Source organism: Elephantulus edwardii, unplaced genomic scaffold, assembly GCF_000299155.1.
Source record: "Elephantulus edwardii isolate Elephantulus edwardi_28Jun2011 unplaced genomic scaffold, EleEdw1.0 scaffold00195, whole genome shotgun sequence".
NCBI lineage: Eukaryota > Metazoa > Chordata > Mammalia > Macroscelidea > Macroscelididae > Elephantulus > Elephantulus edwardii.
The window spans coordinates 1,384,204-1,391,031 of NW_006399945.1; the positions used below are offsets into that span (position 1 = coordinate 1,384,204).

At 40.3% G+C, this 6,828-nt stretch overlaps 1 pseudogene; it reads left to right on the plus strand.

Annotated features, from left to right (window-relative positions):
* Window positions 1-276: 276 nt before the first annotated feature.
* On the plus strand, window positions 277-693 carry LOC102863571 (annotated as a pseudogene).
* The last annotated feature ends 6,135 nt before the right edge of the window (window positions 694-6,828 follow it).

The following is a 6,828-nucleotide window of genomic DNA, read 5'->3' on the forward strand; positions in this document are numbered from 1 at the left end:
CTTTTTACAGACTCATACAATATGTAGCTCGTTTTCTGTCTGGCTTCTTGTGCTTAGCTTATTTTTTAAAAATAGACTTCAATTTTTAGAGCAGTTTTAGGTTTACAGAAAAATTGTATAGAAAGGACAGGGGTATCAAATATACCCTATATATTACCTCTACTTGTAACATTGTGAATTTTTGTGGCACTTGTGTTATTAATGAGAGTCAACATTAACATATTATTATTATTACTCTTTCCGCCTCCGGCTGCCGCTGAGAGAGGAGCTGCCGCTATGTCTGCCCATCTGCAATGGATGGTCGTGCGTAACTGCTCGAGCTTCTTGATTAAAAAGAACAAGCAGACTTACAGCACCGAGCCCAATAACCTCAAAGCCCACAACTCCTTCCGCTACAATGGGCTGATCCACCGCAATACCGTGAGCGTGGAGCCGGCCCCCGACTACAAGGGGGTCGTGGTGGTGATGAAGTGGAGGTCAGGCCAGAGGAAGCCGGCCACCTCCTACGTGCGGACCACCATCCACAAGAACGCCCGGGCCACGCTCAGCAGCATCCGCCACATGATCCGCAAGAACAAGTATCGGCCTGACCTGCGCATGGCCGCCATCCGCAGGGCCAGCGCCATCCTACGCAGCCAGAAGAAGCCTGTGATGGTGAAGAGGAAGCGAACCCGCCCCACCAAGAGCTCCTGAGCACCAGCAATAAAGACACCTTGTCTCCACCACAAAAAACAAAAACAAAAACAAAAAACAACATATTATTATTAACAAAATACTATCATTTACATTAGGATTCAAGCTTTGTTCTGTACAAGTGCATGGATTTTTTTTTTTTAAGTGCATGGATTTTGACAGAAGCTTAGTATGATGTGTCTATGTTGACAGAATCATATAAAGTAGTTTCATTGATCTAAAACTGCACTCTGCTCCACCTGGTCATCTCTCCCTCTCATCTTTGGCTCCAGGCAACTACTCATCTTTTCTTTGTCTCTATGGTTTGGACTGGGTGGCACAAATGGTTACGTGATCAACTATTAACTAAAAAGTTGGCAGACAGTTCATTCAGAGGCTTCCTGGAAGAAAGGCTTGGTGATCTGCTTTCTTTCTAAAGATCCAAGCTCTGAAACCCTACAGAGAGCAGTTATGCTCTGCAAACATGGAACCCCCAAACGCTGGCAGTTATCTAACAGCAGCTGGCTATAAACTAGTAAATCTGTTATATTTATATGCCCGGGGAAAAGTCTTGCACATATGTACCATATGTACAAGAATGTTCATGGATACATTGTGAGAAATATATTAACAGCCAAGATATAAAACACCCCACCCCCACCCCCAATGCCTATTGATAGAAGATCAGGTAATCATGGTCTGGTCACACAACAGAATATACTTACTAATATTAGTTGTTATTAATTGAATTTTTCTAGCTCACAGCAATTCCATCTACAACAGTGTTGCTGCCTGGTACAGTACCTTCTTCAAAACTGTTGCTATATTTGAGCTCACTGTTGCAGCTACTGTGTTCAGCCATCTCTTAACACTCTCCTTTTTCACTAACCTTATGCTTTACAAGAAGTGAAGTCCTTTTCCAGTAACTGGACCCCTGAGAACATATCCAAAGAATTCAAAATGAAGTTTCTCCATCCTCACTTCTAAGGAGGATTCTGACTTACTTCTTCCAAGACAGATTTGTTTGTTCTTCTGAGAGTATAATTAATGTTCTTTACTAATACTATCTTTTAAAGACATCAATTCTTCTTTGATCTTCTTCATTCTTGATGTAGCTTTCACATAAATATGTTGTTTATAGGGGCCATCAAGTCAATTAAGACTCACAGTGACCCGACCAACAACAGATCTGAACCCTGTTCTATCTTGTGCTGTCCTCATCATCTATGACACGCTTGAGCCTGTTGCCACAACCACTATGACAGTCCATCTGGCTGAGGGTCTTCCTCTCTTTTGCTATCCCTCTGCCTTTCCAAATATATTATTCCTTCCAAGGAATAGCCTTTCCTAACAACATGCCAAAAGTAGGTAAGATGAAGCTTTGTCATCTTTGCTGATAAGGAGCACTCGGGCTGCACTTTCTCTAAGACATATCTGTTTATTCTTTTGTTAGTCCATGAGGTATTCAGTACTCTTCTTCTTCTTCAAAGGCATCAATTTTTCTTCTGTCATCCTTGTCATTGTCCACCTCTCAGATGCATAAGCAAGCTAGGGATTAAAAAGACCATGGCCTGAATCAGATGCCAGTTGGTCTTCAGACTGACACCATTGCTGCTCAGTAATTTGGAGAGGTCCTTGACAGCAGATTTGCCTGATGTGAAACAGCTCCTGATTTTCTGACTGCTGATTCCAAGGATGTATATTGTGGATCTAAGTTAGATTAAATCATTGACAGTTTCAATTTTTACCCCTTCTACCATGATGTAGCTTATAAATCCAGTGGTGAGGATTTTTGTTTTCTTCATGTTGAGAAGCAATCTGTATTGAAGACTGAGTTTTTGATCTTCAGCAGTGAGTATTTCAAGTGCTCTTCACTTTCAACAAACAAGCTTGTGTCATCTGAATAATGCAGGTTGTTTATGAGTCTTTTTCTAAACCTGATGCCATGTTCTTCTTCAGAAAGTTCAGTTTCTCCAATGATTTGCTCAGCACCCATATTGAATAGGTATGGAGAAAGGAAAGGACACACACCTTTCATGATCTTTAAACTATGGGTGCAATGTTCCCTTGTTCCATTGAAACAACAGCTTCCTGGTGTAGGTATAGGTTTTGTAATGAACATAATTAAGTGTTCTGGGATTCCCATTCTTCTCAATGTTAGCCATAGTTTGTTATGAAGCACAGTCAATCAAAAGCTTTTGCATAGTCAGTAAACAAATAGACATTCTTCTGATAGTCTCTGCTGTTAGCTAGGGTCCGTCTGACATCAGCAATGATGGATTCTTCTAAACTTCCAGAATTTGTGGCACTTTTCGCTCAGTGTACAGTTCTAGCTATTTTTAAATGATCTTCAGAAATATCTTGTTTATATGTGATATTAATGATATTGCCCAGTAATTTCCACATTCTGTTGCATCAACTTTCTTGGGAATGGGAACAAATATGGATCTCTTCCAGTCAGTTGGCCAGGCAATTTTCCCAGCATCAAATCATGACCACACTCAGGGCTGCATCTATTACTTGAAACGTGTCAATTGGCTTCCCACTAGTTACTGGGGCCTTATTTTTTTTCCAACGCCTTTAGTGCAGTTTGAATTTCTTCTTTCATTACCACTGGCTCTTGATCCTTTGGTACTTCCTGAAATATTGCAGTGTTGACCAATTTTTGGCACAGTGACTCTGTGTAGTCCCATAATTTTTTGTTTGTTTGTTTTGTTTTAATGCTTCCTGAATCATTCAACATTTTGTCCATAGAGTAAGGTTGCGAGGAAGGACAGAATCCAGTTCAGGCCAAGAAAGACAGTTTATTGAGGAGAAACTGCCTGGCTGGCTCTAAAGCAGAAACCATCAGCTACCTAAAGTTAAGCAGAGTGTTACATTGTCTTACAAGGAAATTGAGAGTTAGGATATTCACAGGTGCTTGGTACAAGATAAGGGAGAAGTCGGGGTTCATGGCAAAGGAAAGGGAGGAGGAATAGTTTTGCAGCTCTAACAGAGATAAACAGGGTTGCAGCTCCTGCTTTGATCACTACTGTGGCTGTTCTGGGGAAAGGGAGGGAGAGCAACTCTGCAGCACTGACACATAGCATCTCTAAATATTGCAACTTGAGGCTTGAATTTGGTTTTCAGATTTTTCACCTTGAGAAATGCTGAGCACACCCTTTGGTTTTTATTTTCTCACTTGAGCTTTCTGTATATTCCTTTATAGTATTTTGCTTTGTCTTCTCAAGCTACACTTTCAAATCTTCTCTCTAACTCTTTTACTTCACAGATCTCTTGTTTTGGCTTATCAATGCTCTAGTGCAATTTTCAAAGTCTCTTCTGACATCTATTTTGGTTTTTTCTTTCTCCTTTGTCTGTAATAACCTTTTGCCCTCTTCATGGGTGATATCCTTTATATCGTCCGACAACTAGTCTGCTCCTTGATCATTGGTGTTCAGTGACTCAAAGTAACTCTTAACTTTAAAATTCAGGTGGGACAGACTCAGGGTCATATTGTGGTTCTTTCAGACTTGATTTAATTGTTCTCAGCTTCAATTTGAACTTGCACATTAGTAATTGATGATCTCTTTCACGCTCAACACCTGGCCCACATTTGAGTTCTGATATTGAGTTTTTGCAAGGATTTCTTCCACAGAGGCAGTCAGTCTGATTCTTATGCAGTCCATCAGGTGAGGTTCATGTGTAAAGTCACCTTTTGTGTTTTTTAAAAGAAGGTATTTGCAATGAGTAAATCATTGAGCATAGAAAATTCAACCCTTAGATTTCCAGCCTCATTTCTGTTGCCAAATCTGTATTTTCCGACGACCATTACGTCCTCATTCTTTCCAATTTTGCATTCCAGTCACCAATCATAATTAACATTTTTTTAGGTAAAATGTAAAGATAGATTTACTGGCAAGTTATATTCCAAAGGGAGAGACTTTACTTCTTGAAAAGGAAATATAGAAGAGGTCTCATTAGTGTATCTTGATTGCACGTTTGGCCATTTTCCTACTGCAAAATTTAGTAAAATTTCTCAATTTCCTTCTCTTTGGCTTTAGCTGTTGGTGTCTATAACTGAATAATAGTCATGTTAACTAGTCTTCCTTTTATGTGATGGATACTAAATCATTATTCACAACATTATACTTAAAGATAGAACTTGAAATTGTCTTTTTTTAAACTATGAATGCAACATGATTCTTCATTAGTTTTTCATTCCTGACACTGTAGGTCATGTAATTGTTTGATTCCAGATAACCAGGCCATCTCATGTCACTAATCCCTAGAGTGTTGATCTTTGTGTTCCATTTCATTTTTACAACTTCTAGTTTTCTTATGCTCATCCTTGATACCTTTTAGGTTCCAATTATTAAAAGATGTTGTAGCTGTTTTTCCTCATTTTAATTCAGGTCTGTGCTCTATCTCTAATACTATACTACTCATATTCCTGTATTGCTCATAGAATTTCGAAAGGCCTGTTATTTCAGAAATGGATAACCAACCCTGCTTCTTAGTCTGTCTTAATCTGGGAACCTAAAGCAGAGACCTGGCTCCTGGAAGACTTACGTATGAGAGGATTAAAGATACCATAGCTTCAGTCAGGTTGCTCTTTAGTCCTTGAAGTACCATCTTTGGTTTTTTTACTCCGGTAAAAAGAGCAAGGGCAATAATGGGACAGCCATTTCTGACATTTATCAGCTTCACAAAGGGAAACTGTTCCTGTCCACAGCATTGATAACATAAAACCAATTCCCCTGAGATCAGACATGTCCCCCACACTCCCACACCTCTTTCTACTCATCTCAACACCAATATGACTGCTTTGGTGGGTCCAAAATCTGATGAGATAGCTCACAGCTTACAGACCACACAGAACCAGATTAGCAAAGTCAAAGGTAATAATCTAGATTAAGAACACAATGCAGTCGAGATAGCTACTGAAATGTGCATTCTGACATCTCAACCCTGCGTCTCATGGCTCTGAATGTTCCCAAACTCTCTCAGTCCTGCTAATATTAGCCACCACTCTGATTGTCCAACAAAGTTCTCAGTTTGATCTGTCTGTTTACCAGAAGAGGAAATGCATCTATCCTAGATCCTGGTGAAGCTGGTTCTCCAGTCATATGTAAATTGTATCTTAATCTGCCTGTTTACCGGCAAGAGAACTGGGGTCTTCCTGAATTACTGAGACTTAAATGGGAACTGTCCTTTCCAGATGTAGAAATTACCTTTTTTTTACTAACAAAAGTGCATTGTTAAATAAACTAAAGTTTCACTCTGCTATAAAACCTGATGGCCACTCCCAGATGGGGAGGCAGTCTTGGAGGTGACTCGCTGTCTCCCAGATCTGTGTAAAAAAGTGCTTATGGATACTGCAATCCGTTTGTCTTATTGGAGATTGACTACGGAAAGAACCCCTTGTGTTCAGTAACAATATCACCACCTTACATCCCATCTCTAGTTCAATCATGGCTAATGCTACTGTCTCAAAGTATGCTCTACATTTTCCTGCTTCTTTTCCACTGGGTGGGAAAATTCTCTTTCTTCTTCACACACCAGGGAAGATCTGATCTTTGTGGTTAGAGCTGTTCAATTTATTGGTGAGACTAGCCAATTCTCTTGTAGATTGTTGAGACCGGCCAGTCCCCTTGTGGAATAGTAAATAGCGAATCCCCTTGTGGAAAGGCCAACATGCATCATTTGCATAGTTCTGTCAAACAACACCATCAGTCATCCATATTTAAATAACACTACAAAAGTCATTATGCTGAGTGAAATATCTCAGTCATCAAAGGTCAAATATTGCATAGGGCCACTGTTGTAAATGGGCCTGACTTCAGGGTTGAGGGAAGGAGAGAGAAGGAGGGGAAGAATGATGTATACTGCATTAAAACAGATGAGGGAGAGAACTATTTAAAAGGGATATGTTGTTGTTGTTGTTGTTGTTATGTGCCATCAAGTCGCTTGCGACTTATAGCGACCCTGTGTACAACAGCCCTAAACTCTGCTCTGCCCTGTGCCAATCACACTGTCTCTGACACTCCCATCCCGATTGCCCCAGTCACTGAATCAATCCACCTCATAGAGGGCCTTCCCCTCCTGTGCTGTCTCTCTACCCTACCAAGCATATGTCCTTCTCCAAGGCCCAGTCGGTCCCTCCTTACAACATGT